Source organism: Alexandromys fortis, unplaced genomic scaffold (assembly GCF_014885135.2).
Source record: "Alexandromys fortis isolate MF-2015 unplaced genomic scaffold, M_Fortis_MF-2015_v1.1 scaffold_231, whole genome shotgun sequence".
NCBI classification, from domain to species: Eukaryota; Metazoa; Chordata; class Mammalia; order Rodentia; family Cricetidae; genus Alexandromys; species Alexandromys fortis.
Window position 1 is genome coordinate 922205 of NW_026068613.1, and position 22383 is coordinate 944587.

Consider the following 22383-nt stretch of genomic DNA (forward strand, 5'->3'; position numbering starts at 1 on the left):
TTGAACAGGTGGTGGGGTCTTTGATACGGGTTTTGTTTTTTTTTTTTTTTTTTTTTTGGTGTGGTTGTTTGCTTCATTTTTTGAGGCAAGGTTTCTCTCAGTGTAGCCCGGGACAGGAACTCGCTCTGAGACGAGGCTGGCTTTGAACTCAGAGATCTGCCTGCTTCTGCCTTCTGAATGCTAGGATTAAAGGCATAGCCACCGTCTAGAAGGAATGTTCTTCATTAATAGAAAATCCTGGAGGGATCTTGAGAGATAGTGCACCCTGTGTCTGCCTGGGTAACCTCATATAAACAGGAGCCTTTTGGAGGCAGGGTCTCAGATGCTCAGGTTGACCTTAAACTTGCTTTGTAGCATAGACTGGCCCCGAATACCTGGATGTTCCTGTTTTCACCTTTTAAATTACAGGTGTTTATTTATGAAAATTCTGGAGGCTGGGCAACCTAAGATTAATGTACTTTCAGAGTTAATGTTTTAATGGAGTCTGCTTTTTCTTTTCCTTATCTTCCTTATTAATGGTTGAAAAAAATTAAACTGGCAAAAACAATCTTTTAAATTCCCTATTGAGTTTAATTTGAGTTGTTCACAGGATCAATGAGGCTTTATCTACAGTAGGAGCCACTTTCCAGTGACGACAACACTGAAGAAATGTCTTTCCCCCCTCAGTAACCATTAACTGTCTATAAATCTTTAGGTAAAGGCGAGGCCTAAGGAGCCCCTCGTCCTTATGTGTTTGTGTGCGTGTTCATGGGTACAGATATGTGTGCTTGTCAGAGGTCAGAGCTAGAGATTGACTTTGGGGGTCCTTGTTAAGGTGAAGCCTTGTTTGTTGTTGTTGCAAAGTTTGAGATCATTTTCCACTAGGTTTTGGGGTTCGCTGGCTGGGCAAGGCTGGCTGACTTTGCTTCCCCAGCACTGAGATTACATACTGGAGCTTTAGGGCGTATGTGTGTCTGTATGTGTTTGCAGAGACTGAACTCAGGTCCTTATGCTTGTGTAGTAAGTCCCTTTTACCAAGTCAGCTGTCCCTAAACAAGAACAAAAGTGGGTCCCACTGTTTGGTACAACCTGACCTCCAGCTCACAATTCTCCTGCCTCAGCTTCCCAGATGATGGTGTTCCAATCTGTCTAATCTGAAGCTCATTTTCTTCCTATGCAGCCATTCTTCTGTGTCCCGAGAGGAAAAACAAAAATCAAAAAACCCTTTAGTCTCTACCGTTAGATCACCGGCTGATCCCTTGCTGTCTTCTATTAACCCCGCAGAAGATCTGCCTCTAATTCCATGACATTGGTGGGATGGGGGGGGGGTTAGCATTTCAACATGCACCTGAGTAAGGGAGGTTCATTCAATCTATAGCACCAAGTTACCACTGTTCTTCTTTAAAGGGCTTTTTAGGATACATTTGTCATCATGAGCATGCACACATGGATGTAAAGGTTAGAAGGAGACTGGTGGGAACTGGTTGTCTTCTGCCATGTGGCTTCAGAAGCCTGAATTCAGACTGCCAGCCTGTCAACGGCTACCTTTACCTGCTGAGCCAGCCCTACTCCTAGCTACTCTTGTGAGAAAAATCACATCGATACCATGGAGAAACATGATTTGAGAATCAAACACTTGGAGGACAAACAGATGCAGTGGAAAGAGATAACAATATACACACTATACCCACTCAGTCTCTTAAGTAGTTATCGAGTACAAACGATACACCATCCACTTGAGTTGTGATAGACAGCTATGACCAAGACATCCGCTTTGATGCTTGCTGTTCAGTGAGAGGAAATAGATGCCGAACAAAGAAGCTACCACGTAGTAGGAAATGCTCTGGAGAAAATGAAAGAGGTGAGAAGGAGTGAGGTGGGCAGGGAGGGATTTCTGCCATGGCAACTCTGGGACTGAGACCAGATGGTGAATTTCTGAATGGTGGTACTGAGGACAGAAAAAGAGGAACCAATTAAAAATGTGAGAAATAGAGCCGACAGGAGTGACATCAACGTTGGGAGGCCATCCAGGAGGAACCTGAGTTTTCTGGCTTGGGCAGCAGAAGGCAGTACAACCTAGAGGCTAAGCGCTTCCTTCTCTGTCATCATGGCTCTAGCACATGCAGTGTGACATTAGGGGAAGTCAGTAGACGTTTGAAAGAGGCTTTCTGCACCCCTCCAGAGGTTTCTCCGATGACATAGTAAGCCAGATCAAGCCCAATTGAAAAAGTATAACAACAGGTTTATTTGAGTAAAGCAATTCCCAGGCGAGTTCTCCAGTCTGAGAGATGAAGCCAGAGAAGCCACACCCACAACGAAAGTAGGAAGACTTTATAGGTTGTAGGTGAGGGGTGATGATGTTGTCCACCGCAAGCTAGGCTTGTGCTCAAGTATGGTCAAAAGCTGAGTGCTACTGGGAACTTCAGGGGAGGAAGCTGCAGTAGCTGTCTAGAGTGCAGAACTAGGATTTTTTTTGGAGCTTTTCCTTCGTATGGAGACTATTTGAGTGGGTGGGGTTTGGGGAGAGAGAGAGAGAGAGAGGGAGAGAGGAAGAGAGGGCTTTCTGGGTCATGTGGGGGCAAGCTGGAGGTTCTAACTGAACAATTTGTGAGCCACATTCTTCTCCTTTGTAGATGGGTGTAGCGAGTGATGATTCATTGTGGGTGATGATTTACAAGGATAGGCCTGGTCCATGGATAGTGTTTCGTATGTGCTTGCATTGAGTATTATTAATAGAATGTGTATGTTTGCAAAAATTTGAAGCCAAGCCATGATTAGTGAGTTTTAATTTTGGCATACAGAGTGTTAACGACTCATGGTACGTGCACACGGAAAGTCAGACTACACAGGGACCGTGAAGTTCAGGTCAAAAAGGACCTGTTCGGAGCTATGGGAGTAGCTTAGTGGGGAAGCATGCGCCCTTGTGTGCTGGAGGTCCCGGATCCCATCCCCAGCACTGCAAACAAACATAGAAAGATCTGGTTTAGGCACCAAGGAATTAGATGTGCAGTACACGGGTGTGGGAGGAGGGAGGGTCCTCAGCTGAGTCTGAACCCCAGCCTGTTCTGTGGGGCTGTGCCCATATTGCAATGTAAGGAAGCCAGGTGTCAGGGAGACAAGGAGGAGAGACCCAGAGTGTAAGAAAAGGAACACTCCCAGGCTAGCAAGAAGGGGTGCATGCCTATGCAAATGGGCTGCAGTCATAGGTGATAGAAAAGGAAGGGAAGAGGGTCACTTAAGAAATGGCATCTCTAAGGTAGAATGGAAACAGTCTAGAGGCTGGGTATTTGTTTTACATTATTATTATTATTATTTAAACTTTAAAAATTTTATTGTGGGGAGGGGGCGAAGAGTGGGGGGAGGGGGAGGGAAATGGAAGGCTGGGAGGAGGCGGAAACGTTTTTTTTCTTATTCTCAATAAAAAAAAGAAATAAAAATAAAAATAAAAAAATTTATTGTTAAATAGGCGCCTCAGCCATTTGTCTCAGGGTCTGAGACTTAACATCAACTCTAGAATTTGGAGTTAAATACGTTGGGTGGCAGAAGCAAGCACAGGCAAGGGATCTGTACCCAGGAGGGCAACCTTGACAGTTTGGTTCAGCGAGGCGTGGCTGAGACCTTGGAAGGGGAGCTCATTTATGCTCCTTCTGGGTTTCAAGCACCAGATGAATGAAAAAAAAAAAAAAAAAGAAGAAATAAAAAGGAAAGTACATGGTAGAAGAGAAAGTTTATTATAGATACAAGGGAGAGCGTAGCCAGAGACAGAGACCTTTGCGGGAGTCCAGAGTGGACATGACTGAGCCATGTGAGGAGGGGGAGGGGGAGAGGTGCAAACCGGGTGCAGCAGCCAGGAGGGTGAAGGTACATAAAAGGGTGGGGTGACCAACATGGCTGGATGACATAGGGAGGATGAGCTGGGGGAAGGGCAGCCCAGTCCCTGGGCTGGAGAGTTCAGGGTTCAGTGGAGTATTCCAGCCATACCCTGTAACAGGTGGAGATTGAGGGATGCTGGGAGAACCTGGGGGCCTGGTCCAGTAGGCACTTCAAGCCATCTGCTCCAGGGTTTGAGACTTCAGCTTCTTTCCTCCCATGTGGGTTTTAGGGATGGAACACAGGTTCTCAGTTGTAGAGGCAAGTGCCTTTGCCTGTTGAATGTCCAAAAACTAGAATGTTGTATGTGTGTGTGTGTGTGTGTGTGTGTGTGAGAGAGAGAGAGAGAGAGAGAGAGAGAGAGAGAGAGAGAGAGAGAGAGCGCGCGCGAGCGAGCGCCTGGGCATGAATACCACAGCGTATGTGTGAGGCCAGAGGACAACTCTGTGAAGTTTGTCCTCTCCTCTCTGGTTCCGGGATTTGAACTTGGCTCCTCAGGTTTGTTTAGTCAGAGCCTTCACTTCAGCCTGCTGAGACATTTTGCTGGCCTCTTCATCTAGGCTCTAAAAAAAATCTTCTGGAGGCAAAGCAGTGGGCTCTCTTGAGTTCTAGGCCAGTCTGGTCTACAGAGTGAGTTCTAGGACAGCCAAGGCTACATAGAGAAACCCTGTCTCGAAAAACAAAACAAAACAAAACAAGTTACCCATTGGGAGGCCAGAGAGAGAGTATAAAGGATGAAGTGCTCTCCTCACAAGCCCTAGGGCTGGAGTTTGTATTTCCAGTATCCACAAAGAAACTGAGAGGTAGGTGCCCCATCCACAATCCCGGTCCTTGGGAAGAGGAGATGGTTTTTTGTTTGTTTGTTTGTTTTTGTTTTGTTTTTGAGATATGGTTTTTCTGTGTAATAGTCCTGGTTGTCCTGGATCCTGGAACTCGCTTTGTAGACCAGACTGGCCTCAAACTCACAGAAATCCGCCTGATTTTGCCTCCTGAGTGCTGGTATTAAAGGTGTGCGCCACCCCTGTCCGGAGAGATAGGGTTTTCATGTGGGCAGGCTGGTGAGCTGGGCTAGTTGAGTCATTTTCAGGTTCAGTGAGACTTTGCTTCAAGTAAAAAGGACAGAGAGGAAGGAAGACCTCTGAAATCAGTCTCTTGCTTCCACACATACACACGCACACACATACAGCACCCAGCCAGCTCTTCCCTTCAGTTCCTGTCTTAGCATCTCTCAAAGATGGGAATCTAACCTGTAAATATAACAGACACTTTCCCCTTCAAATTGTTATGGTCAGGGCATCTTTTCAGAGTAGCAGAAAGCAAACTAAAATAGCCGCCATGTCCTGCTAGGAGAGCTAGCTTCAGTTCTGCTGATTCTAGCATGGGACTTGTCCTCCTCCTCCTCCTCCCCCGCCCCCAGCAGATTTCTGTAGCACTCTGGCTCCATCTACCTGTCCAGCCACTGAATTCTCCATGGCCCTGCTTTACCCAGGTGATCTTTACCTTAAGGAAGGAGCCAAGAAGCACTCCCTCTGGGAGCAGTGCCCAGGGCCCCTCCCTTCCCTCCAGCACCAGCAGCTGACACCATATGCAGGTACTCCTCCATCCTCCCCGTCTGAGGACGGAGGGAGCAGAAACTTGCCAAAGACCAGAGCACTGCCAGATGTGGAAGGCTGGAGGCAAGCTCTGCATGGAACTGTGGCTCAAACAGAGGGCAAGAGAGGCTGTGACTGCATAGACTACCAGGCTGTCTCACCTTCCTGTGTTTTGTATGGGACAGCAGAACATGGAGATCGTGTGTGGGGGAGCTCACTGTCGGCTGCTGGGACAACTGCAGAGGCAGCGTGCCCATGCTCCTCCAAAGTGATCCCGCAGCCCTTGAGGTCCTGGCTGCCATGTGGCCAGCCCTCCCGTGAGCCCGGCATGGTGCAGAACCTGCGCACAGAGACTGTTTCGTGCAGCACAGCCGTCAGGCAGACTTGCTACTACCATGTCTCCTGTCTGAGGAAGAAGTTGGCCTTTCTGAGAGGCAAGTAAGTGGCAGGGGCCCCACAGGTCAGGATTGCCATGGCCTGGGTCTCTCTTCATGGAGGCAGAAATACTTTGGGGTTTGCTTTGTATGTTTGCTTGCAGCTGAGTGACAGGTATGTTGGGGGAGACAGATATGCTGCAGGAGGCCGGAGGCCGGAGGGAAAAGCTAGTGTGGGCAACTGGTGGGGTGTCGGCTGGGAGATTTAGTCTCTGCCCCACCGGGTGATTCCTAAGAGGTGACTTGCCTCCCTGTACTCTCCATAAGTATCCAGCCAGCTGCCAGTTTTTGTGTCCTTCTTAGAACATCAGTCAGTAAAGAATTTGGAGGACCCAAGATAAGGTGCTGTTGAGAGCTGAGTCCTCTGTGTGGCTTGGGCCTTTGCGGGTGCCGAGAATTGTTTCTGACTGAAGTGTCTGGGGATGTTGGGTTAATGCGGTCACCTACTGTGCCCCTGTGCTCCGGGACTGGCCTTTGACACTAAAGCTGCCTGTGCAGGTTTACACGGAGCTGTGAGTACAGTCCAGATGTGGGGCACGGCCCCCTCGTCTGGCAGACCCATGTTCCAGTGGCTCCTTGAGGACCACGTTGTACTTAGCTGCTGCGACAAACAGAGAGAAGGCAGCTTGCTGGGAGGAAGAGGTTCAAGTGTTGAGTCAGAGGTCGGTTCAAAGCCTTCACAGTGGCTCAAGGGGACTATATAGACTTGTGCAAGCTGTGGGGGTGGAAGCGGGTGGGGGGAGCATCTCTTCTTTCGCGTGAAAATGGAGGTTAAAGTTTGAGAAAGGAAAAATGGGACAAATTGTGAGGAGAGAAAGGGAGAAAAAAAATAAGGTAGTTAGAGGCTAAATGGACTTCAGAGTAGGTAGGGATCAGAGGATGACCAACTTGTCTTTGTCTATCTGTCTTGCTGTGAGGCACAACTGCCTTCCCAAGCTTTCTCGTGGCCAGAGGTTTGGTGGTTGATGGGCTGGGCCGAGTCTCCTCCTGGGATGGTACTTTGGGGACTGGCACCACAGGCTGTGCCATGCACCCAGTAGGCCTTCAGCAGACAACATCGGAAGAAGAGTTCTTTACACAGTACAATGCTGGGGGCCAAGGAGGATTCTTCCTTTAGTGAATTTCTCTCCCTCCCTTTCTTCCCCTTTGTGTGTTTGCGTGAGGCAGAGTGTTGCCCTGCAGCCCACGCTGATCTATAGCTCAAAGCGATCCTTCTGCCACAGCTTCCCCAATGCTGGGATTACAAGCATATGACACCATTCAAGAGCGGTTTGAAGAGACCCATGTTGAAATTCAGGCTCCAATGTGCTTCTGTTCTGCAAAATAACTTTATACCTTTGATTCATCCTCCTTCAGGGGAAATACAGAAAGAATTAAGCCTCCTTTGTAAAGGTTATGGGGATCAAACTACGATGAAATGGGAAAAAAGCTTTGCGGTGTCTGGCATGAACAAGGCTGAGTTTTTGTCATCAGCAAACCACAGGCTAAGCCCGGAGTGCAGGGGAAGTGTACATTAGCTAGGACCTGGGGGCTTGAAAACTTGACTTAAGGTGATCCACAAACAAGCAACCAAGTGGGTGGGCTTGTTCGCTGTAGCCTGAAATCGGTACAGAAAGCTCTCGGTGCTTGCTGTTCCCACTAGTGACATTTGTCTTGAGTGGGTGAGGAGGGGCTGGCACGGGGACAGGCTTCTTAGCCTGCAGGCATCTAGCCAGACTCTTTATGTGGCTCCGGCTAGTCCAACAGATTCAGAAGATGGATCCGGGTCAGCCTGTGCTCACTCTGATCTTCTGCTGCCTTAGTCATGACCCTAGATAACTCCAGAAGGGACCATGCGAGTCCCTGTCAGATCTCACGGAGAGGATCATGCAGGAGATAATGGGGTGCAGAGGAATACCCAAGTGCTCACTCCTGTCAGATCCTCCCACCCAAATCACCAGAGCTGCGGTTTCCTCCTGGTAGCTCATACAGTCCCAGGACACCTCTTACCACCCTGTGCAAGTCTAGAATTTCTCCCCTCACTTCCTTTCTTCTCTTCTTGTTTGTTTGCGTGAGGATTGCCCAGGCTGATCTATAACTCAAAGTGAACCTTCTGCCTCAGCTTCCCAAGTGCTGGAATTACCGGTATAAGACACTTACAACTGGCCTTTTCTGTCTAAGCACTAAGTGCTAACCCCAAGTGAGAGTTGTGCTTGTTGTGTTAGGTGTTCTCTTCACCATTAGTCCTTAAACTTAATGTGAGCAGGAGTGGTCCTCTTTGATTTGGTGTAGTGCCAGTGCTTAGCCAGTGCCTAGCACCCAATAGGTCCTCCAAAATATCTACTGGGTGAGTCAGAATCAGTGATTGGCTAAGGTTTTTTGGTTTGTTTGTTTAAAGCTGAGACAAGGTCTTTTATAACTTCCAATGTTTTGTGATTACGAGATTGAGTGATGTTGTCCTAAAGAGGAGACTGTTATGGCTCTTTGGGTTTTTTTTTTTTTTTTGTGATGGTGGAAATGGTTTGCTCTGTGACCACCCATCATGTGTCCCCCTTCGTCTCACACGCATGCTTCGGGGGAGCGCTTGGACTTATGAAAGACAGCACGTACGGACTGTGGATAATAGAGATCAGAACTTTGTAGGTCGAGAGGCATAGCAGGGATGCTCATGGAAGCCTCTGCCGTCCCTCTCAGTACTTCCGGCTTATCTGTCTCCTTGCCGGCAGCTCTGGATGCTTCTGTAGCCGTCAGCAGAACTGTCTGCAGGTGTAACCATCACCTGCTCTGCATTTCCCCTACTCCAGCACTTCTTCCCCGCCTGAGAAAGGGGGCTGTTAATTATAGCTCAGCCAAGTGCCAGCTCTCTGCTGACACCATAATTGGGATTCAGCTTTGGACAACGGCAGGGTGGATGGGAAAGTCTCACTCCCCGGCTTTCCTACTTGCTGCTGGGAGAATCGCATCCACCTACCAGCTACCATCAAGAAGGAATGTGAGTGGGAGGTGACCTGGACTCTCGATGCAGAGAATCTAACCGCTGGCTTGTCCTACCAGCATGTGCTGCAGTCTTTGCTTCCTTCTTACACCAGGGCTGAGAGGGGGAATTGAAAGTCAGAGTCTAAAAAAAAAATAAATAATAAAAAAAGAAAGTCAGAGTCCTCTTCTCTACCACGAATTAACACTGGAAGCTCAGAGCAGCTCTCTGCAGCTTCCCCACCTAAGCCCTGCAGTTATTGTACTAGAGGGTGATGATCGCATCAGTATGACTGCAAGGCCATGTTCAGTATGTATTACCAGTGCATTGTGTATATGCATGTTTGTGTACCATCCCAGAATGATGATGTAGAGGCTTTTAAGTACAAGATAAAAACACGCCTCCAAATCCAAGTTGTAACGTTTTCCATACCCATATGGGTGAGTGTCCATGCCAAGGCTCTTAATTCATCATCATCATCATCATCATCATCATCATCATCATCATCATCATCACCATCATCATCATCATGATCATCATCATCAGCAGCAGCAGCAGCATCTTGATTTTAGTCTTTTAGAGATGTTTGTTTCTGGGTCTAGCAGTGCCTGTGGACTCTACCAAGTATTGTGTAGAGGTTGCAGGGCATCTCTGACTGACAGCATGTTTGGTGCTAGCTCGGGGTTTCACTACTGTCTGCAGTGGAACAGAGCAGACTGCATGTCAGTGCCCTGCAGGTACCGGCTGACACCTACCTCTGTGGTGGGCCCTCCCTTTTCCTTGGGGTTTGCCAGCACCCCCAGAACTGGGATCTGTGACTATGGGCTGTCTGCCCTCTTTCCCTGCTTTCTCTCAGTTTCAGCAGTAGTCACTGGAGTGCCTTCCAGTCACTAAGTACACTGCAGGCATCCGCCATTCCAACTCCATCCTGACCCAACACCTTCCTCCTTTCTCTGCTGGGGAGAGGTTTGTTAGGACCCCAAAAGCGCCCAACACTTATTGACCAAGAGAAGGTCAGGCAGTATCGCTGAGTCCTGTGCCCACCCCTTACTAGGCTCAGTCAATCCCATGTTTCCCAACACCTGGAACCCAAGTGTGATCAGCTGTGTCCTCTGCGACTTGCTGGAGGACTTGTGTGGAAATTTGGGCCAGGCACAGGAGTGAACTTTCAAGGCAGGGAAAGCCAGCTGCCATATGCATCTATGAGCTTTTCCTTTTTAGCGCGTGCGAGTGTGTGTATGTGTGTGTGTTTGTATGAGATCTGCACAGTTTGCCATCTAAAAGCCTAAGGCTGTGTGTGCCGGTTGTATTGGTGTGTTCTTTCTAGAGAGGGTAGGTGCATAGAGAAGTTGCGTAATCAGTGCTGGCTTTGCATGGGCACTAAGTCAGGATGGCTTGGAGGAATAGGGGAGCTCATAAGACACCCATTGGTGCCCCCAAGATTGGAATTATAAAGAAATTATTTTAGTTAACATTTACTAAGTATGTCTGCTGGCTGTCAGTCATTGTGGTCATTTAAATTTTATCATTTTTTTCCTCAGTGAAATGTACAGACTAACATCTTTATGATAAACATCTGAAATTAAAATGCTTGTTGAAGCTTAACTTCTTGAATACTAATAAATACAGCAAGTGGAAAATTCCACATCTGGACTCATGTGATAGGTTACAGGCAAACTGTAGGTGTACCAAAAATAGTGCATAAAATTAGTTTCAGGCTAGTATACAAGGTATATATGAAATGTAAATGAATCTTGCATTTCAGCTTGGATCCCATCTTCAAGATGTTGCATCATGCTTATGCAAATATTCCAACATCCAGAACAAAACCCAAACCCAAAACACTTGGGCCCAGTGCATTTTGTATAAGGGATACTCAAGGTGTATTATCATTTTCATCTTGTACATAAGAGAACTGGGATGTAGAGATGTCTCACAATTATATATGATTGCACAGCTGGGCTGGAGAGATGGCTCAGAGGTTAAGAGCATTGCCTACTCTTCTAAAGGTCCTGAGTTCAATTCCCAGCAACTGCATGATGGCTCACAACCATCTGTAATGGGGTCTGGTGCCCTCTACTGGCCTGAAGGCATACACACAGACAGACTATTGCATACATAATAAATAAATAAATAAATAGTAAAAAAATGATTGCACAGCTATTAAATAATGGAATAGAATTTGAACCAGGCAACTGGACCTTAGATTTTAAGCACTATGCTAGTCTCTGTTAAGTTCTAGAAGCCAAGGTGAGGTAATATTATTTATATTCATTCATATTGCCCATGAAGTCTCAATTGCTAGCAGCTAAGCAAGGTGGGTCTCTCCTTTGCTAATTTTATTATTTTACCAGGGGGATTTCAGGTACGAGGTGTGTCTGAGAGAAGTACAGGCCCACAGGCCTCCCAAAGCAAGGTGCTCTAGAGCAGGATAACCTGGCTTCCCCTTCCTCTGGCCAGCAGTGCCTGTTGTTTTCTCTGGCTGCCTCCCCCACAGTGCACAGAGGTTACACTGATGTAGGTGAACAGTTTATAAGGCGTCGCCAGCTCCTTCTCTCCTAACATGCCTTTTCCCCCTGCTCCTGTCCTTCCTTACCTAAACTTCTTGAGAAACTCCTCTACTCTGAGCCCTCCCAGCACCCCCACTTATCCAGAGAGCCCTTCCAGGACACCCATTTATGCAGAGGGCCCTCCCAACATTCCCACTTATTCAGAGAGCAGCTCAATTTTGCAAGACCAATTTGTACCCGACCTGTGCAGGAGTGGCTCCCAAGTCTCTGGCTTTCCCTATGCTGGGCAGCTTGTCTCCATCCACAGCTCTCTGGTGCTGTCTTACGTTCTCATGGTCATTCCCACCCTGACTCTAAATACCTAGTCTCTGTTTCCCTCCATGCTCAACTAGACCTACTTCTCTGATTGTCTTGTATATTGCAGTGTTTTGTTTTGAGAGAGAGGGGGGGGGGAGGGATGTCTCTTGTAGCCCAGGCTGGCCTCAGACTCATTATATAGCCAAGGATGACCCTTAACCTCTGATCTTTCTGCCTCTACCTCCCAGGGGCTGTTATTACAAGCAACTGTGGCCATGCAGGGTTTTGTGCAGAGCTGAGCATCAGATTCCGGCTTTATGAATTCTAGGCAAGCCTTCCAACTGAGCCATATCTCTAATCTTTGGTCTCCTCTCCCCCCCAAGGTCTTGCTAGGTAACTGGCTGGCCTTGAATTCCCAGCAATCTCTTGTCAGCCTCCTGAGTGATGGGATTACACACCTGTGTCATCAGGCCCGTGGCCTCCTTCTGTTTGATCCCAGGTCTGCCCTTCCCCCTTAGTGTCTAGCACCATTGGTAGTGCCCTGTGGCATCCATGGCACAAATTCTCCTCCTGGCTTTATTCCTTTAGTGTCTCTGCTTACCTCAAACAACAGGTGGGCTTCTGCTGTTCATGTGTCGCTACATCAGCTCCAGGAGAGACTTAAAATGGGGTGGGGGTTACCCGGAGAAGGGGGAAACAGGCAGTCTACCACTTAATAACAAGCAAGCACACATCTAACTCCGACAGTATTTGTTATATGTCTAAACCCCTTACAGTGTTTTCTGAATTCATAAATGCTTTTGGGTTTCATAATATCCCTGTCTTAATAGATAAGGAAATGGTGACATAGTCAGGCTAAGTTATTTGCCCAAAGTCACACAGAGGTGAGTGTTAGAGTTAAAATTCAAGTCTCAACACTTCCTTATGCTCAATGCTTTGCTGAAGGTTGATGGTTAACAAGCAAAAGATGAGAAAGTCACCCATGCAGACATACACCTGCAAGGGAACACCCAGGGCCCTTTCTCTCTTCCTGTTCCTCTTCCAAAGAACCTCTCTTCTAGAAGCAGAGAGAATCTACAAGAAACCTCTTAGGCTCTCCGCTTTTTCAAGTTGCCTCCAGTTCTATGAATCTCTCCCATTCTCATTGCCTTCTTTTCAGTTTACTCTCAGCACCAAGACTCTAGAGAGAGGGCATCTGACTGCTGATTTGCAGTCTCGGTCCGGGGAAAAATTAACCAGCTGTATATACTCTCAAAGCAGTGCAAACATGGCTGCCAAATGCCTATAGCTCAGAACTACAATTCCCAAAATGCAATGCGAGGAACGTTTCTCTGACCTAGGTTTGAAGCAACCACATTGGCTGCTGCCACGAAGGCTATTCTAACCACAGCAGGTGCAGTATTCTGCTTCAGATTGGTGCTCAGGGAGCTGGAGACTCTACTTCCAACATCCCCTTCCACACTGCTGTCGAGACCTGGTCTTCCCAAAGGCTTCTGGGTCTTCATCACTTCCTCTCCTTAACTTAGTGCATAAGTGCCGCGATTAAGCCGTCAGGAAGTATTACCTAGGGTAGAGTGATTGGTAAGCATAATTGCCCTAGACAGAGAAGGTTAGAAAGGAGTGGCTTTCTCTCACTCTCTCACTTAATATTAGGCGAGATGAAATGGGTTGGGGAACAGGGAGCTTCAGGAACCTGTTTTTAAAAGCAAGTGCATAGGCGAGAGGGGTTATTTCATAGGGAATTCTATCTAGTCCTTTCTGCTTAGTAGAAGAGCTATGGATCCAGTGGCCTCTTACACACCCGGTGTCAGTTTCTCCCCCTTTAAATATAATTTCCAGTTTCTCTTTTTGTCTCAGAATTTTCTTTCTACTCTGAATTATATCCCTCCCCCACACTGGAACCCATACCACCTCCTTCCTCTCCTGCTGCCTCATCTCCAGGCTGTATGGTTAGTACCAGATAGCGTTCTCTCCGACGCTTGAGATTCAAGGCCTGAGTTGCCTGGTGAACTACGCAGGTGCTTTCTCGACACTGTGAACACATGTTCGCCTTCCAGGGATGCGTGGAAGGATGTGGTTGTTGCTGTTGTTATGTGTTGGATTGAAGCAGAGCTCACAGTAGCCCCGGTTAGTCTGATACTCACTCTGTGGGCCGGCTGGCCTCAAAGCTGGTGGGGATTCCTTCTACTTTTGCCTCTTGAGAGTCTTGGGAATACGGGGTTACAGGTGTGCATCCCTGTACCTGGTAATAGTTCCTTAGGAACGGGGTAGGTAGACAGATGACTTGGGTCATCAGAGAAATGAGGCCGACTTCAGCAATCACAGAATTGGTTTCTGTGTAGTTTGGGTGAAGCAGAGCTTCCTACTTTGTAGGTCCCGGCTTCCTGCTTTCCATCTACACATTTGATTGCCAGCATAGACTCAGAGGGAGCTTGTCAGGCTCCTGGTCAGAGGGGACGGTGTATGAGGAGCGGCACAGCTCGGTGCTGCTGGATGTTTTTAAGGAGTCTAGTAAGGGTGCTCCCACTGAGAAGGAGAAAGGCTTCTTCTCCTGCCCCCCACCGGTAGATTCAGCCATGACCATAGAGGGGGGCTTATAAAAATTAAGCAGAATTACAGAAAATTATTCATTGACCTCAATTTTACTCCCGGGTGAGGATTTTTTTTAAAAAATTTTTGAATTAGGAAAGCTCAGCTGAGAAAGTCTAAGCAAATATCTTAAAAAAAAAAAAAAGAAACACTTTGCAGATCCTTAACAATTCTGACCGCAACCAATTCAGATAAGAAAGACAGAATGTGTGCTTTCGTTTCATAGGATGCTGCCCACGTTATGTGTCTGTGATGACAAGAACATGGATCTCCAGGCTCCAAGATATGTATCTCTCTCCTGCTTTAATTTTAACTGGTGTTGTTGAATTTTTGTAAGGGTCCTTGCTCTCCTTTTCTGCCTAAAGTGGACATGAATAAACCATCGATCCTTTTTACCTAAAAAGGCGTCTTCACTGGAAGTTCTTCCCTGTCTGGATTCACACTTCCTCTGAGTACTGGATTAGTCAGCACACCAGGGTCAGGAGACTTCCGGTTTTATGTTTTTGTTTTCAAGACAGGATTCCTCTGTGTAGCCCTGGCCGTCCTGGAACTCACTCGGTAGACCAGGCTACTCTTGAACACAGAGATCTACCTGCCTCTGCCTCCCAAGCGCTGGGAGTAAAGGCGTGTGCCACCACTGTCAAGCTACAGGAGATTTCTTTAAATGGGCATGCTAATTTTTTGATGCTCTCAAGCCCCCTCCTCCAAATCAGATTCAGTTTTTGATTATGTTTGATCTCATCATTTGCTATCTTAAAAGGAAATCTCAAAGGTAATTATGGATCAATTGACATTTTATATATTTTTAAAATTAAAAGGTGTATTTCATTTCTCACTGTTACTATATGTGTGTGTGTGTATGTGTGATGTGTTTGTATGTGAGCGCTGATGCACACGTGGACATCAGAGGACAATTTTCCTTACACTGTGGTTTCTGGGGACTGAACTTGACCCATCAGTCTTGTTTAAGTACTTTTACCTGCTGAGCCATCTTGCTAGTTATTTTTCCGTTGTTTCTTTCAGCTGCTCTTGGCTGTAAATTCGAGTTAGTTTTTATTTGGGGAGGCAGGTTATGCTGCTCAAGCTGGCCTCAAACCTGCTGTGTAGCGAGGATGATCTTGAACTTTGGATCCTCTTGTCTCCAGCTCCTAAATGCTGGGATTGCTGTCTGTATATTATTACCAAGTCCTGTTTTTAAGGTGCTAGGGATTGAACCCAGGGCTTCGTGACGGGACACAAGCATTCTACCAACTGAACTACATTCTCCACCTCTCACTTGGCCTTAATTGATATCTCTAAATCTTCAGTAATTGGGAGCAGACTGAGAAGGTACAGAGAAGTGGTGGGAAATTGGGATTAGGAGATTCGTGGAGGAAGGTACGCACCCTGTTTCCAGTTGCTTACTGTGTGACCTTGACAGCTTCAAGGCTCAGATTAATCATCTCCGGATCACGTGTCTCTAGGGTATACAAGGGTTTTGGAGACACAAATTATGGAGTCCTGTGAAAATGGAGAGTGGACAGTTTTGTTGCTGTGGTCATTAAGCCGGACTCCCGAGCACTGATGAGTACTGGGAATGGTGTTTGTGTGGTGATGTTTTGAGAAACAAAATTGAGTCGTTTTCTCTTTAATGAAATGGCAGTAATTCAAAACATTAAAAAACAAAAAAAAAAAAAAAAAAAAAAAAAACAACTGTTCCCCTTAAGGGCTATGCCCACTGTGATTGATTCAAACAACCACGCCCGAAAATGGAATATGGAGTTAAGACTTCATGGCTCTTAGATTGACTTGTTTAGTTACATGGCTCATAGATTGGTATGTTTTTTTTTTTTTACTAAGTCTTCCTCAGCGGAGTGGATAGCAAAGGAGATGTCCAGGGACATGCAGGCCAGATTGCAGTTGCTGGGTTATGGACACTTTGATGTGTTCCTTGATGGTGATTCGGTGTCAGGAGTACTTCCCATCAGGCAGAAGAGCAGGCTGAGCTAAACAAGCCTGCTGTTCTGGAGGGCCAGCATATAGACACAGTCTCCCTGCTCACCCAGGTAATATTGAGGAAACATGAGCATTCTTCGGTCAGAAGCCTCGCGACTCTCTGTAACCAGCCATGTTAGCCTTGACTCCTGATTCTCTTTGTATGTCGCTCCATGGGTTTCTGTGCCTGCTTGAACTCCTGACTGTGCAATTGGGCTTGAACTAAGGAAGGTAATAAAAAAAAAGAATGAAGAGAAGCTGGAGAGGAAGCGGACACGTCATCACTCTGCTCATGACCTTTTTTCCACTCGAAATTAATGTCTGATCTTTGCCTTCCTGGGTTTTCCTGCGGTCTAGGGGATGGATTTTGAGCAGTCTAGGGAGGAAGGTAGGAGTTGGAGAAAAAAAGACAGATCATTTCTCTAAGAACTATAGCTTTTTAGGGGGTATAATTATATCTTAAAAATGACATTTATTGGGTCTATGCTTGCCCATACATGGCATAGCACTCAGTGTAGAGGTCAGAGGAGACCGTGTGGAGATCTGTTCATTCCATCATGTGTGTCCTGGGGACTGAACCCGGTTTTTCAGGTTTGTCAACAAATGCCTTACCCACTGAGCCATCTCCTTAGCCCAATAGTAGATTTTTAGAAGTCAAAGCCTATGTGGAGATGACCTCTGGAGGCTGATATTCTTGCATTGATCCACTAATTTTTTTTTTCTGGGACTTGGACCCATAAGTCAGTAAGCTTCCATTTTTTTGGAAAAATTCTATGAGCTTGACATGCTGGACACAAGGGTAATCCATGCCCTTACAGCTAGGTGAGGGGAGCCTTGCTGGTGGGGAGAAAATGCCCACAGCGGGGGACGGAAGCATGCTTGAGGACTTGGGTCTGTTTTTTCCACATATTATTTTCTGTGGGGAAGTACACCTTACAGCTGCTCCGGGAAGGTCAGCTCCTCCAACCAAGTGTCCTCTCAGGGATGTCGCTCTCTTCTGCCAGAGCTGGCTCCGGCCAACAGGATGTGTCCTCTGAATACTGGCAAGGTGCTGTGAGAGCTCTGTTCTTTGTTGGCAGTGTCAGCAGCGTGCTCCTTCTTCCCTGAGGCTGGGAGTACACCGGCCGGTTCCCTTTCTTTGCCCAGCGGCCCCCTGACAGATAGCGCCTACCCCGAGCGGCTGGCTCCAAAGGCTGGAGAGGAAGCAGTCGTGGCTGCAAGCTGAGCTGACTGTCCCTGCTGGGCAGAAAACCTAGAGTGATGAATGGGGCTGGATGAAGTCATCCTGCTCCGCCAATCAGGCTGCTCCAACGGAGCTAGGGGCCTCTGCAGATCCAGCCCGCTGTCTGCAGCTCTCATGTACCTTTAGACAGAGGCTGGGAGTCTCTGGGAGTGGAGTTGGCGGGGGCGGTGTGTGAACCGCCCGCCCCTGGCTTCTGTGTAGGCCTCAGTCAGTCTGAATGTTATTGCAAGGTGAGTGGCTTCACTGGGGGAGTTCCTTTCCCTTTGCCTTCTCCACTTTGCTGTGCCACTCAGCTCTGTGCCTCCAGCTCCGCCTGGCACAGCACCTCCCCCCTGCTTCCATTTGAGTGCCTGCACCTTCACACCTGTCCCCACCAACCCAAGCCTTTGCCCTCCCTTCTACCCCAGCACTGGTTCAGCACCTTCCAGCCCACATGTGCCTCTAGTCCTCATTTCTGGGTACCAACTGACAGTGATTGGGGGGCAGGGCCTCTATTCTGCATCCTCTCCCTCAGCAGAGGGAGCCTGGGGAGACCACACTGGCCTTCTGAGACCAGGTAGCAGGGGAGGGGAAATGGACTGACTGGGGGCTCATTGGCATTTGTGGGGCTACATACAGACTGCCTGTTTCCCCAACTGACTGGGAGACCCAGGATGCTTTCCTCCATTGCCAACAGAGGAGGTCCCAGGGGGGCCTCTGGAGAATGGAAGTAGGTCTCATCCTCCTGGCCTTCCTTCCAGAGGGGTGGTGTCCTCTTTCTGGGTGGACATTTGTGACTCTGCCTTTTCTCCCTGGATGGTGCTGCTGCTCCCTAGGCCAAGCCGGGATCATGGATCCGGCCGACGTGGCGACCGCAAAGGTAGGATGGAAATGCTGCCGGCCGCACTGTGCGTAAGTGGTTCCGCTCTGCTCTGCGAGTTCCGCCTCTGGTTCACTTTCTCTCCCCTCCTCTCCCTCAGCTAGCACTCAGGAGCAGTCAGGGCTGTGTCAGTACAGGGAAATGACCTCAGGAGAGGGGAGGGCGTTGCCTGGTGCTCCACAGCCCACTGGCCACCTCCTGTGTCCACCCCTCAGAGCCTGTGGATGGAAGAGGGCGGCTGTGCCTAGGGCATTTGCCTGGCCTCACTTTTCCATGTCTGTCTTTTTTCTTTAGCTGTTCTTCAGTGTTCTTATCTTTGCTCTGTCTCCTTTTGGCTTCTTCCTCTGCCTCTTCCTGACTCTCTTGCCCCATGGGTTTATCACGACACTGGCAACCTTGTGCTTCTCCTTCTCCTGCTGTTGTGTAAGGGCTGCGAGGAGTTGTGAGCTGAAGGCTCAGGAGCAGAGACACCTTATCCGGTAGCAGGTAGCAGACATTGGCCTTGGGATCGGTGAGGCCTTGGTGCCTGAGTGGCAGTTGCTGTGCTGTTCTTTTCCTACCGGGAGGCCCAGTGTCACGCTGGTCTGAGCCTCCAGAGAACTGTGGCTGGGTGCTGCCCCTGTGGTCCTGGACACACTAGAGGGCGTTGTTGAGTAGCGTTCTTATTCTCCTGACTGCTGCTGGCTATTGGGAATTTGTTTTTCTGTGGGTTTTTTTTTTTTTTTTTTCAAACACGGAACCTGAACCATTGGGAGTGGATGAGGTATTGCAGGAGGGGAGTCTCAACAGCCCCTCCCCAACCCCTGTGTTTGTGTAGAGAGACCTGTACTCTGGCTTTTGCAGGTTTGGCCGGATGGCAAAAACCTCACAGAGGTGGAAGACCCAGAAAGGCTCAGACTTCTGGAGCAGGTTGGGTCCCCTGTGATGTGTATGACTGAGATTATGAGAAAGGAGGCCTGAGTAGTCAGAATGCTGTAAGCAGAACTGCCTGGACAGGTCTCTTGGAATACAGATCTTAGTGATTCTTCCATTCCTATGTGCTGCATGGTCGGAACCAAGTTCCTTAACCTCTCTGAGCTTTCGTCTTCTATCCTATTCCAAGGTGAAAATGACATTTATCTGTTGTTCATATCAGATGAGATCTGTCACACACTTGGAGAGGAGCTAGGGAAAAGAATTGAGTGAGAACAGATCTCCCAGGACTGCCCAGGGTGATGTGACCCCTTCCTCCTTAATAGTGTGCACTGGCAGCTGTGGGAGCAGGCATCTCTGCTGTGTTTTGGTTGATGTGTGCATTTTTGCCATCTGTTTGGAATGCTGCTGTCCCTGATGTGTGTGATGCTGAGGTCAGTGAGTGACCTAGCTCTTGAAGCTCTAAGTGGTCTATCATCAACCTACTGGCTCTTGGGCCATACTAGTAGGATAAAGCCTGGGCAAGATGTGGTCTTGGAGGGCACTGGGTTCTGGAGTTAGTTTGGAGAGAGGTGGTTGTGTTGTATCCATACTTGCATGTGGAGGTAGAAGCAGACACAGCTCTGTTTTTCTTAGGCCTTTCGACTCTTTCGTCTAGATCTCAGGTCATCTGGGGTAAAAGCAGAACTCAGCTGGTTCGTTCCAGAGGTTAGCATTTGCCCTCAGGTTCTGGACCATGAAGTTGCTGGAACTGAGAGTACTCAACCTGGGAGCTTCTTTAGCTTTCTCTGATTCAAGCTCTGTGGAACAGCTCTTTCAGGCATCTTCCATCTTGGCTTGTGGATCATCAAGCCACAACTGAGCTTTCTAGTAGAGGACCCATGAGCCTCCTGCACTCTGACCCAGAACTTTATACAGTATAATGTATGTGGTTTTATGAAGATACCACCCATGATTGCCATCAGTTCTATACAAAGTTTATAACTCAAAGTTGAACAGTCTTAAATTGATCCAAGATGTTCCTTCCATGAGAGCTCAGTTGTGTAGGTCTGGGAGAAGGCCCGAAGCCCAGATACAGAGACACTATGGTATGACTGGATTCCCTGGACCCATGAGAATGTATAAAAGCCTGCAAATAGCTGAATAAAAATTCATATTATGACTCATGGGTCTAAATACACGTAAATGCACCTTCTTACCTTAGCCTTCCATGTTTTATTGCTGACGTGTGGCTTTCAGAATTCCCCCCAGCTTCAACACACTGGGCTAAGTTACCACAGAATGAAACAGCTTTTTGATGGGGGAGTGGCCAGTCCGGATGACAACATCCTTTTTCGATTATGTTCATTTCCTGGAGGAGGACTTAGAGGTGTGACTTCATTTCCGGGAGTCTGGATTCTGAGACTACCTTTCCGTGACACTGCCTGTTTTGTTTAAGGTTTTGGTTTAAGACTGTAATATTTCACGTCTTGATCTGTTAAGATACATATTGTGTTCGGTATTTATTTATTTATTATGTATACAATACTCTGTGTGCATGCCTGAAGGCCAGAAGAGGGCGCCAGACCTCTTTACAGATGGTTGTGAGCCACCATGTGGTTGCTGGGAATTGAACTCAGGACCTTTGGAAGAGCAGGCAATGCTCTTAACCTCTGAGCCATCTCTCCAGCTCCCTTGTGTTCAGTTTTTAATCTATTGGGAAGAAAGACTAGAAGCATTTATGAATCCTTCAGTAAAGGTGTAGTCAATGCCACTTTTATGGCGGTAGAGTCACGTGTGGGGTTTCAGAGAAGAATTGCACATAGTTACTGTGGGTGGGTGCTTACCAGTCTTGTGGGGAGGCAGCTAGGTAAACAGATTATGGCAGTACAAGATAATGAGGGTCATCTGGGCCTGGTGACATACATCTTTAATCCCAGTACTTGGGAAGAAGAGGCAGGCAAATCTCTGAGTTTGAGGCTGGTCTGGTTTACATAGAGAATTCCAGAACGGCTAGAGTTTTCGAATAGAGAAACCCTGTCTCAAAAAGCCAAAACAACAACATAACAATAACAAAGACAAAAAACAAAAAACAAAAAAAAAAAAAAAACAAGGTAATGAGCAGAAGAGAAATGGCTGTCACCGGGGGAGCACAGACGTACGTCTTGACTGGGCAGCCTGCAAAGGAGGGGGTCAGGAAAGTGGCTGTGAGGTAGATCACAGGAAAAGGGAGTAGCTATGAGTGGAGGTGGATTCTAGCATGTTCATTGTCTGTTTCATTGGGGTGGCTCGCTTACAGTTTCAGAGGTTCAGCCCATTATCATGGTGGGGAGCATGGTGGCACGCAGGCAGACATGGTGCTGGCTACATCTTGGTCAGAAGGCAACAGAAAATGGACTGTGACCCTGAGTGAGACTTAAGCAAAAGAGACCTCAAAGCCTGTCCCCACAGTGAGGACATTTTCTCCAACAAGTCCACACCTTGTTGAACATTGAGGTAGTTGCAGTGAGTTACCTTGGCCTTTGCTGGTCTGTTTCTTCGTGAATAACACCAAAGAGCCACCATGGAGACTCAAGGACATTGCTAAACTGAGAAGAATGGCCACTGATGGCCGCTGCTTTTGTGGAGGCCTTCTAGACAGTAGAGGGAGCCAGCAAGCTGGTGTCTCCATGCTTGGGGTTTAGCGTTGTGTAGAAGACAGGCTGAAGAGGAAATGAAAAACATAAGCCTGGACTAAAAACGTCCTGACACCTCATAGTGTAGTGAGGTAGCCGAAAAGCTGGGGACAGGGACTCTGAGATGTCATCAGACCTGCTTAGGAAGAAGACCCTTCCGCTCCCCATTGGACACATAAGATAGTTTCCTCATCTCTCATGTTGATAGCTCCAGCTTTGATATTTTATTTAGTTAGCAGTGGACTGCTCTTTTATGCTAGGGTTTCAAAAAGAATAGCCCAGGCTATCTTGAAACTCACCGTGTCAGACTAGCCTTAAATTCAAAACATTCTACCTGCCTTATTGTTAGGATTATAGGCATGAACTACCATACCTGGCTCGTTTTATTTTATTTTTTTAAATTTATTTATTTATTAAAGATTTCTGCCTCCTCTCCTCCACCACCTCCCATATCCCTCCTCCTCCCCCAATCAAGTCTCCCTCTCTAATCAGCCCGAAGAGCAGTCTGAGTTCCCTG

The 22383-nt window shown here is 47.6% G+C and overlaps 1 protein-coding gene across 5 annotated transcripts in view; it reads left to right on the top strand.

Annotated features, from left to right (window-relative positions):
* The window catches only part of Gramd1b (GRAM domain containing 1B), a 174052-nt gene that overhangs the window by 60458 nt on the left and 91211 nt on the right, over positions 1-22383 (top strand). The window lies entirely within an intron of this gene.